Below are 11,354 nucleotides of genomic sequence, written 5' to 3' on the forward strand. Positions count from 1 at the left end.
TATTGTGGTCCTACTTCAGTTCTATGCTTAGATGCATGTTAAGAGTGATCAACCTAACTTTTAGGAATTTGGATTGTGTGGAAACAAGTTTAAATCCTAGATCTGAATTGAAATTATGCAAGGCTTTGATGCCAGGAATGGATCAAGTTCATGCATTAGTAGAGATTCATTGATCTAACTTTGAGTTTCAAGGTCTAAATCACCTAAGGAATTAGGGATTTGGTTCGGAACTCAAGAACTAAATGCTAAGGAATTAGGATTAGTCATTGTAGTTTTGATCTTGGTTGCATTGAACTAGGAGACAGATCATGAACGAGTTTCATACGAAGAATTCTATGGATTTCATCTCAGTAATACTTTAATATATTTGATTTCAATTTTTGCTTCAAATTATGATTGAAAAACAAAAAATAATTTAGTTTCACCATATCGAATTGATGCATTCCTACAACAAAATATTTCTTTTCTAAAAACTGAAACTCCATATATTCACCACAACGAATTGATAACTTGTTGTATTGAGTGCATGTAAAAATTTGTTGATTCCCTTTATGTTACATAGTCTATATGGAGACGATAACTCTTATATTGACTTTTTTTCCTACAAATTTGACTAGGTTCACTTGCCTATTACGTCTGAAGCTCAACAAGAAACTGGTGCCGTTGCTGGGGACTTGTGTCTCAACATTTAGGCAATTGGAAAATTTTGTTTTCTTCTAGCTAGTTTAGATTACATTCTTTTAAAGTTATATTCCATTCGTTCTTTCATGCTTATTGATTATTGATACTCTAATTCAATTGATTATTTGTAAATTAACATATTTCTTAGATGTGTAGCTTATTACATGCGTAGGTCCTATACATTAAGAAGTAACACATTCAAGAAACAATTGATTTATGATTTAGAAATTGAAAAGACACTCAAGAAGAATAAGAGTAGAAAGAGGAGGCAATGAAACTACCAAACCTACAAAAATCAAGGCTATAGACTTCATCCAAGCATAAGTCAAGAGCAAGAGGGTAGTTCCAATGCCATTCCAAGGCAAAACCTCTATGAGAAGACAAGCAAGCTAGAGGAAACCCTCACACAATTCATGAAAGTATCTCTTTCCAACCATAGAAGTATTGAAGCCTCCATTAGGAGTTTGGAGTTCCAAGTTGTCCAACTTGCCAACCAATTGGTCGAGAGGAACTCTAAAAATTTCTTAGCAAACACTGAAGAAAATCTAAAAAGTTCTAAGATAGAAAGAGATCCTTAACTATGATGCTATCTCTATCAATAATATGTTGGGCTTAATTTTAAAGCTAAAAAAAGGCCAATAATCTGGTTATGAATAATGGCTTAACAAGGAGAAAAGCTCAAACAAGGAGCAAAAGGCAATGATTACTGAGATGGAAGAGCTCTAATGCCTCCCTAACAGGCATCTTAAGGATGGGGGGAGGGAGGGCAGCCAAGAGACTTCACAAAGTAGACATGACTAGCTTAGCTCAGTTTTGGACTGCTTTCATGCTAGACAATATTATCCCTAACTCCCACAAGTAAGATATTCCTATGAAAAGAGCTCATTTCCTCTATGCCATCAAGGACCTTTCTATTGCCATTGGCCAAACTATTTCTCATGACATATTCATAATGGTTAGGAAGAAGGGTTCTCCACTTGGCCTTCCATGTCTCATCATTGCCCTTTGTGCTAGAAGAGGTATAGACATCACCAGAGATTTTGCCTAGCCATATATAGATCTAAAACCTACCACGGATGCCCATTATATATTGAAAACCTTTTGGCAAGTTGGTGATGAATCTTTGCCTGCTCCACCTACTCCTCCTCCCAAACTCTGAGCATCAATGAAAGGATGGAGAAGATGCATGATGAGATGACCAAGAAGATGGAAGCTAATTACAGAGGCCAACTTCTCATATTTGAGACTTTGAGGGGCATAACAGCTCATTCTGCTCCTGCTTTTCCTTTTCCATCATAGAAGGCTTTGGTGGTTGCCATTGCTTGGCCTGACCTCTCTGGGGACCAAGGTGTTTGATAATTTCCAAATAAAATTTAATTTCAGGTATGGTTTGAGACAAATATCTAGCATTTTTTATACATTAAGCCTTGTTTTAACTCAAAAATTAGGATAGATTAGGAATTATCACTTAGGAACTTTGTTTTGTTAGTTTTAGGTCTCTTTGATGTTTTTGAGGGAGTTTTTTTTACAGGAAATTAAGTCAAAAAGATAATTGGAGTTCTGCTCGCTTAAGTGTGCTTGCTATGAACTTAAGCAAGCCAAGACAAAATCAATTGAAGGAGACATTGACTGGCCTCGCTTAAGCACAACTATTGAGTGAGAGGAATTTAGAAGATTTATGAAGTTAAGCTCGCTTAAGAGTGACATGCTATGTGCTTAAGCAAGCTAAGTCAGTGAGCAACTTTGGATTCACTAGAGGTCCTTACTTAAACCCAATCCTTAAGGTGCTTAAGTGAGGTAATCAAGCCAATAAAGGAACACAAAGACCTCGCTTTAGTGTGACATTTGATGCACTTAAGTGAGGAGAGTGAGAAGCTAAATAATTTAAGAATAGAAGGCCCCGCTTAAGCGAGATTTTTCTTACGCTTAAGCGATGAGGTTGTCATAAGTCCAAGCCCATATCAAAATATAAAAAGACCTTAGGTCTAATTGAAGAGACATCTTGGTGCATTGAACAACAACTTTATGAGAGAAAACAAAATCATTCTTAGGGCTCTTAGCTAAGATTGATTAGATGTTTGTACGTTTGAATTTGGCCATTGTAATCAAGCTATAATCATTTAATCTCCTCATATGTTGGGGTTGGAAATGTTAAACATAATTTCATGTAATACTTTTTCTTAATATAGTTATTCAGATTTATTATTATTATTTTTCTCTTAATGCTTGTTTTAGATTGGTCACCTATTATTTGATCTTAGGAATCAATAGTTTAGTCGATAGACATTTGTTTGACTCTCTAACTGAGAAGAGTACCTAATTGGGATTAATTCTAGACATAGGCCAATACCAATTAGGCTCCATTAATTCTTAAACGTTAATGTTGGTTGCTTAGTTTGATTTTCCAAAACATTGGGAGTTAATTTAAATAAATTAGACTTTTTCGCCTAAGACACTAGGGTTTAAATATAATTGCGCATTGGTGATAAATTGCATAAATAATTGGATTGATTAAGATTATTGCATTGAAAAAGGGGCAAACCAAGTCCAACCTTGGTTGTTCAAACCATCAATTCTCACAAAAACACTATGATTCTTTCTTTAACTATTCTTTTTTATTTGCTTTTACTCTTACGCTTATTCTTTTATGCATTCCAATACAATCAATTGATAAATACTTTTACCAAACCTTAGTTTCTATGTCTTAATTGCCTAAATATACATTAGTTCTTTGGGAGACGACTTGGATGAAAGTCGTATTACTATTTCAAAACTTGGTTACACTTGACCACAATAAAAATCCTTAATAGTGTTCAAGGCCAAAGGGTTGAGCAAGCAGCCGTTGAGGAACCATCTGTTGCCACTTCTACCAGTGCAGAGAAGGAAGCACTCGAGTCTACACATACTGATCCTATACCTTCCACTGAGGCAACTAATGAAGCTGAAGTTGATGAAAGAATTAATGTCGATGATGATGTTGAGATTGGATATGATGATTCCAATAACATTACTGGGGGTGTTCTTCAAGAGAACAAAAATGGAGAAGAGTTGGCGATTGCTAAATGATCATATCTTCGCTCCTCTCTCTCTTCTTCACTTTCTCTCCCTTATCTCTTTCTCTCTCTAATCCTCTTTGATTCTAAACAATTTAATTTTGGTTTTAGTAATGTTTTGTAGAATTTGAATATTTTTATTTGTTTTGGAGATTTACAAGTTTTAAATATGTTTTTGTGTGTGTTCTAAGTTTTGATTTGGTTTATTCTGTTAATAATTTGCAATAGTGAGTGATGAATTTGGCATAGCAAGGAACACTAATTAAGAAATGAATAAGTGTTCTTTCACTACAATGAATCTAACACTTGTTGTAGCGAATTCATCAAAGTAAATTTGATAAAAATATACAAGGTTCGTCATGGCATGGCAAGACCAGATCTTGCTATAGAGAACCTCACTGTCAGAAAAAAAAAATAGATAATTGCTAGTTCCTTTGCTTGGTTTGAAATGATTGAGCACATCACAAGACATGATGAATTGATAATTGTACTAATTCCATAGGGGCTTGTGTATGTTTGAACTTGGATGAATTAAATTGATTGGTGCATTTGGATGAGATTGGTTGTGTCACATTATTTGATGAAATTCATGAATATGCTCATATCTTGTGAGGTGTGAACCTACATAGTGAGTGAATGTGCTTCACCATTATTATGTTTACCATTGATTTTTTTTATTCCTATGTCATTAGAATGTCACATGAAGCATGAAAGCGATCAAGACATTTTGTTTCTTTTATTTTATCCTTTTAGCACAAATAAAAGTCAACCAAAAATATTATGATTTTAACCTTTGAACCATTTTTGAGACAAAAATACAAAAATATTTCCTTTTCAAACCTTTCAATAAAAGCCAATGAAAAAAAACCATTTCTTCCCTCATCCTAGTGATAAGAGAGAAATCTTTCAAAATAAAGTTTTGACATAAGTTTGGGGTGGTTTCATCTCATGGAAAGGTTGCCATAAAATCAAAATTGGCAAGTGTAGAAAAAAAAATAGAGACCATTTTTCTCTAAAATAAAAAAAATAAATAAAAGAGAGACAAAGTCTTTAAGAAACAAAACAAAAAGTACAAGTTAGAAATAAAATATCAAAAAGAGAAACTTGGTTGGGAAAACAATTGTAAAGGATAGGTGAATGCTTATGTCAAAACTTGCACATTTATTTCTCTTTTTGATCCTTGGATGATTTTGATTGTCTAGAAAAACAAACATTTGTTGTAAGCCCAACCAAGTTACAAGCCTTAAAAAACCTTAGTGATTCATGTTTTTATGTGATGTTTTTGATGAAAATTAGGATGAAAAACAAACTTGAGTTGGGGCATTTGAATGTGTGAATGAGTGAGAGTGATAACCTTGGCAAATCATGACTTGAGTGAAACACTTGTGAGGGGCCATGCAAAGTATTCAATTCTCACTCATAAGGTGTTTTACTTTTCATTATAAAAAATTTGCCTCCATGATTTTGATGAGTCCTTGTGAACATTCTTGCACATGTGATTCCCATGGTCATGTGGTGATGTATGTGCTTGATGATTCTAACCATTGTGTTTTTGTAAATATTTTCTTCACCCTTTGTTGAATTTTTTGTTGCTTGGGGACAAACAATTGTCTAAGTTTGGGGTATTTTGATAGTTGGTTTTCACACCTTATTTTGTGAGCAATTTTCTTAAACTTTTATTTAGAAATTTTGTTCATAATTCTGGTTTTTGTTAATAAAATGTATAAAGTGGTTGTATAAATTTAAAGAGATATTTTTTGTTGTTTTAATATAAATTTAGATGTTACAAGAGCAAATTTTGATCATCAAAGATTAAAGAGTTGTAGAAATTATCTCACCATAGCGAAATAGGACCCTTGATCAGCTGGAAATATGAAGATTCACTATAGTGAAGTTAAGCCTTGCCACAAAAATTCTACAAAGCTGAAGACCTTGGAGTTAATAGAAACTCGCCCCAGTGAGTCAACCTTTCACCCTAATGAATAAGGTCCAGAGGCATGAAGATCAAGTGTTGAGTCTTTAGTTCATAAGTATAATTTTGTTGCAGCCAATTATGCTTTCACTGCAAAGAAAATCCTCTGAAGCACAAAAATTTAAGGTAATCCCAGCTCTATTTAAAGAGCTTGTAACATCATTTGTAAAGACTTTTGGTTCATTTATGAATTATGAGATGCAAAATCTCTCTCTCTTTTCTTTCTTCCTCTATTATTGCTTTTTTGAGGTTCTATTTGGATCCTTCAAGATCCAAATGAGCTAAATTTCATAGTTGTTGAGTTATTGAAGTATAATTCAAGTTTGTCATCTTTGTATTCTAATCAATTCCAGTAGTTATTGTGATCCTATTTAATTTCTATGCTTAGATGCATGTTAGGAGTGGTCAACCTAGCTTTTAGGATTTCTAATTGTGTGGAAACAATTTCAAATCCTAGATCTAAATTGAAATTGTGCAAGACTTTAATGCCAGGAATGGATCAAATACTTGCATTTGTAGAGATTCATTGATCTAAATCTAAGTTTCTAGGTCTAAATCACCTAAGGAGTTAGGGATTTGGCATGAAACTCAATGATTAATTGCTAAGGAATTAGGATTAGTCATTGTAGTTTGAATCTTGGTTGCATTGAATTAGGAGACTAGTTAGGAATGAGTTTCATGAAGAATTCTATGGATTTCATTTAATCAACAGTTTAATCTGTTTGATTTCAATTTTCACTCCAAATTATGTCTGAAAACCAAAAATACTTTAGTTTTGCCATAGCCAATTAATGCCTCGCTATAGCAAAATATTTCTTTTCTAAAAACTAAAACTCTACACATTTGCCACAATGAATTGACATCTCTATGGATACAATAACTCTTATACTTACTATTTCTTTTTACAAATTAGATTAGGTTTACTTACCTGTTATGTTTGAAGCTCAACAATATAGATATATAGGATTGGTTATTTTTGTTGGATGGGACCAAGAATCTAGAAGGGGGATTAAATAGATTCTTTCAAAATCTTTACCAAATTGTTCTTAACATTGATTAAAAAGCAACCCTTTAAATCAATCAAAGTTTCCTCAAAAGATCTTTAGAAAAAAAGAAACTTTTATGATGACACTTTGAAATTGATTCCACTCCCAAGATGATTACAAACCACAGAGTTATAGAGAATAAGAGAATCACACAACAATATATAATGGTTCAGTCCAATCTGAACCTACATCCAATTTGTTCTAAGTTCTCTTAGAACATCCACTATATAGAGAACACTATGCACACAAAATTCTCTAATAGAAAACAAATCTTTCTCTTGAACCCTATAAGAAAAGATCCGGAATTGAAACCCTATCAATTCTTCAACTTCCCTAGTAATTGTTACGCAACCTACTCTACGACGGGAGGGTGAGGCAAAATGCAAAAGGCGCGTCTTCTCACGAAGAAAACACGTGGAGTCACCACCAACGTTTATTCGAGGAAAACATTAGAAAAACCAAAAAGAGGTCTACAAATTTTGAAAAGAAGGGTTCGGGAGTTGTTTATGCATAAGGAAGGTATTAGCACCCCACACGCCCATCACAAGGGACAACAACCTTTAATCAAGTGTGCAAAAACGTGAATTCAATATTATTTATTTTCCCTTTTTATATATTTTTTTTATTTTTTGGGGCCGACAAGGGTGTTGCCCTTGCTCCTACATATCCTCAGGTGCGATGAGGAATTCAGACCTACGTAGTTCTTTAAGTCTGAATGTTTGTGTATTAAATTGATTTTTATGTTTTTGAAAGATTCATTTTAATTGCGAAAAAAAGTTGTTTAAGGCGTTGGACCTTGAAACGATGTTTTAAATTCTGAAAAGCGGAGAGAATCATTAAGGCATTGGACCTTGAAATGATCTTTTAAATTTGAAAAGCGAAAAGAATCGTTAAGGCGTTGGACCTTGAAACGATCCCAAGTAATATTTGATAAAAAGAAAAGGTTATGAATTGGTTTTATCTTGGTTTTGTTTATTAACTTTCAACCTCTTTAAAGACGACTTTACAACACTAGTGATCAGTTAATATTGAACTTTACAAAGAAAATGAGATCACCGATGGTAGATGGAGGAATTGAATATGCACATAATAACAAGGGGGAAAGGCCAAACAAGGAAAATTAACCGATGGTCGCACGAAGAACACCGAACAAGGAATGATGTAGGGAATGATTGTGATCGCGATTCGGTAGCGCCTCAGCTTCGTTTTCTCTTATTTCTCTCTTCTCTCAATTCTTTCCACTTCTGAACCTTGGAGCCTTTTCTCAGCCTCCCTAGCATGCCTATTTATGGGAAAATGGGCACTTGGGGCAAAGGCAGCTCGCCCAGGTGAGCCAGAGGCTAGGCTGGGCAAGCCAGAGGCTAGCCTAGGCGAGCTAGGGTCCAGGAAAACCAAGGAAAAGGCCCTTTTGCCCACTTTTTTTTGTTATTTTCTGCATTCATGATCAAAACACTAAATGATCATCTGTTTCGCACTGTAACTTGCGTTCAACACCATAAGTCGACTAGCAAGGATCAAAAGATCAACGAATGATAGTCCCCGGACGAAATTAGGGTATGACAACTATAACCAAGAACAACACTCTAAAAAGATTAAAAGATAAGGATCGAATACACCAAGAACAACACTAGTTGATTAGTACATGATTGTAAAATGAGTGATTCTTTGATGAACTTCAATCTTTAGATGTATTTCAGTATCATTCTTCTTTAAGACTCTATTGAAATGTTTTTCACAAATTCTAAATGAATCAAAAGTCTGTTTAAAAAGAAAACACATAGTGGATTTATAAATTTCGATAGTCAAAATAGATATAATCGATTATAAAAATAGGTAATTTTTCAAAATCCCTTTTTTTCTGCAATTCTAGAAACTGATTAATCGATTATTAGAAAGGGTAATCAATTAATTTGTTTCAATCTAAGAATATCAGTTCCTTCTATGCTGACTGGATAATCGATTATCATGTCTGGTAATTAATTATAGATTCAAATAGAGAACTTCTCTTTCTTTATAGGAGTTGGGTAATCGATTATCAAATAAAGTGTAATCAATTATCCTAAGCTGCAGAACCTTCCTTCTTTTGAAATTGGTTTGGGCAGTCAATTACCAAATGAGACAATCGATTAATTTGATATTGCTAGCCAAATTTAAGGTAGTAGTGAGTTCTTAAGAAACTTAGAGACAAAGAAATGTTCATCTAATTCACAACTAATCAAACACTAAGCATGTAAAAGATAAAAAAAATAAAGCACACACATGCCTAGACTAAAAATAATCAATACAAATGCCTCATTTATCAAAATGTGTTAGGCATTGTAAAATTATCAAACCAAAACTAAACTAGGGGCTTCATGCTCTTCAAACTTTGTTCTAACAATCTCCCCCTTTTTGGTTTTGATAATGCCAAATCCATATGATGAGTATTGATGTTTTCCTTCCATAGTACATGTTCTAACACATGTTCCACAAACACGATAGTAGCATCTTTTCAATTCAAGTTAAGTTTAATTTCAATCGGCCATCAAAAGCATCAATTTTTCTCAAAGAACATCAAATCCCCCCCCCCCCCTTTTGGCATCACAAAGCCAAAAAGAGTGTGTATCAGAGAGAATAAAATCAATAACAGTTCAAGATATGGCAAATAGAGAAAAGAAAGATATCATATCATTAATTGAAATGCAATTACAAATGATTTTTTTTTTAAAAATATAGTAACATAGTCAAAATACAAAAACAAACAGAGAAAAAAATCAAGCTTATAATATATGCTTATGAGTTGTGAGGTTAATTATCTTAAGGCTCTAAGGGAATCCTAAAGGATAACCAAAGATCAAATATCATCCACATGTGATGCTCCCATAGCATTTAGCCTTTCTAAGATAGACTTAAAACACTCCTTAAGCTCAACATAGTCTTCTTTGTGTATCCTCATGAGCTCATCCATCTTTGCTAACATCATCTTCTCAAAAGGGCTCATGGGCTTCTCTTCAGTTTCTTCTTGTTCTGTTTGATCTTCTCTGCTCTTCTCCATCCATCCAATCCCAACTTCTTCAGACTTGATGTACCTCATCTACTTCAAGACTTTTGTTTTCACTTTAAATTTTTCCTCAACAAAACCAAAGACTTCCTCTTGGGTATCAACACTAAAATAGTCAAGAATCCCGAAGATCATAACTGAATAAGGACATCTGAAAGAGCTAATCCTTTTTGTCTTTAACATGATATCGTTAATAATGTTGACCCAGTTGATCTTTAGCTTCCCTTGCATAAGACTAATAAGGAGAAGATCCTCCTCATTCAACTAAGCATGATTGCTCCCCCTTGGAGTAATAGTCTGAGTAGTCACATAGGCCAAAAGTCTATGCTCAAGCATCAGTGGTCCATTACCAAAACGTTCTTTTCCCTTAGATTTTGTAACAACAACAACATAGGTAGAAGGATTCTTCCTCATGGACTTGTACTTATCAACCTTGTTGAAAGCAAATCCAGCTTTCTTGAGACCCAGCTGGTTTGCCATAACTCCTTCTAATAATAACCCAACAATGTCAAACCAAACCTCTGGTGTCATCACAATCTGTTGCCCTTTCACTTCAGCACACAAGAACCCAATATCACCATGAATATGAGCTGTAGTATAGAAAAATTTTACCAGGTCTATGTAATAGGTGCCTTTCATCTCCACCAATTTCTTCAACTTGTGATACTCAAAGCAAAGCCTCCACTTCTGAGCCACGCCAAACTGACATACTTCGGTTGAATCATCTCCTTTTTCACATAATTGAACTTGTACAAAGCCTTGTAGTGTTCTTTTGAAAACCAAGGAGTTGCCTTTGGTTTACTAAAGGACCATCCTTTGTTGGTTCCTTCTTCTTTTTCGTTCTGGGGATAATGGGTCTATGCCTAATGCTCTTTATCCTCTTGTTTTTCTTCTTTGCCACTAAGAGAGGTTAAGGATGAAGGTAGAAAGAGAGGTTTAAGTGTTTCAAAAGTTGAAAGGTTAACAAGGATAGTTTTTGAGGTTTCAAAAAGATGTTTGAGATAAATGTGAGAGGTTTCTAGGTCTAGGCAAGCTTTAAAAGGACAAGGGAGGCATCTTTTCAATTATTGAAAACATTTTATATTCTCGATAATCGATTGCCTGAAGTGGTAATCGATTATAGGTTCAGATAGAGAGTAAGACTTTCTGTCTTCACTAAAATAATCGATTGCCCAAGTTGATAATCGATTACAGGTTTAACCAAAGAGCTTAGATATCTGCCTTAGCTCAAAATAATTGATTACATGATATGCTAATTGATTATCATGCATGCTAAAACACAATTTTCCAAAATTAAACATGCTAAAGTGATTTTTATGAATGTTAATTGTTCAAGAATACAAATCACATGTACAAAAAACCAATCAAACAAATGTAAATGCATGTGTACATGAATGAATACTCCCTAATTGGCTTAAGATTAGACTCACTTAGAATGCCATGTTCATTATGAAGATGGAAGAACGTATCCCTTGCTAAAGGTTTAGTGAAGATATCAGCTAGTTGTGAGTCTATATCAACAAACTCTATATCATAATCACCCTTGTGAATATGATCCTTAA

The sequence above is a fragment of the Glycine soja genome, chromosome 18, assembly GCF_004193775.1.
Source record: "Glycine soja cultivar W05 chromosome 18, ASM419377v2, whole genome shotgun sequence".
Taxonomy (NCBI): Eukaryota; Viridiplantae; Streptophyta; class Magnoliopsida; order Fabales; family Fabaceae; genus Glycine; species Glycine soja.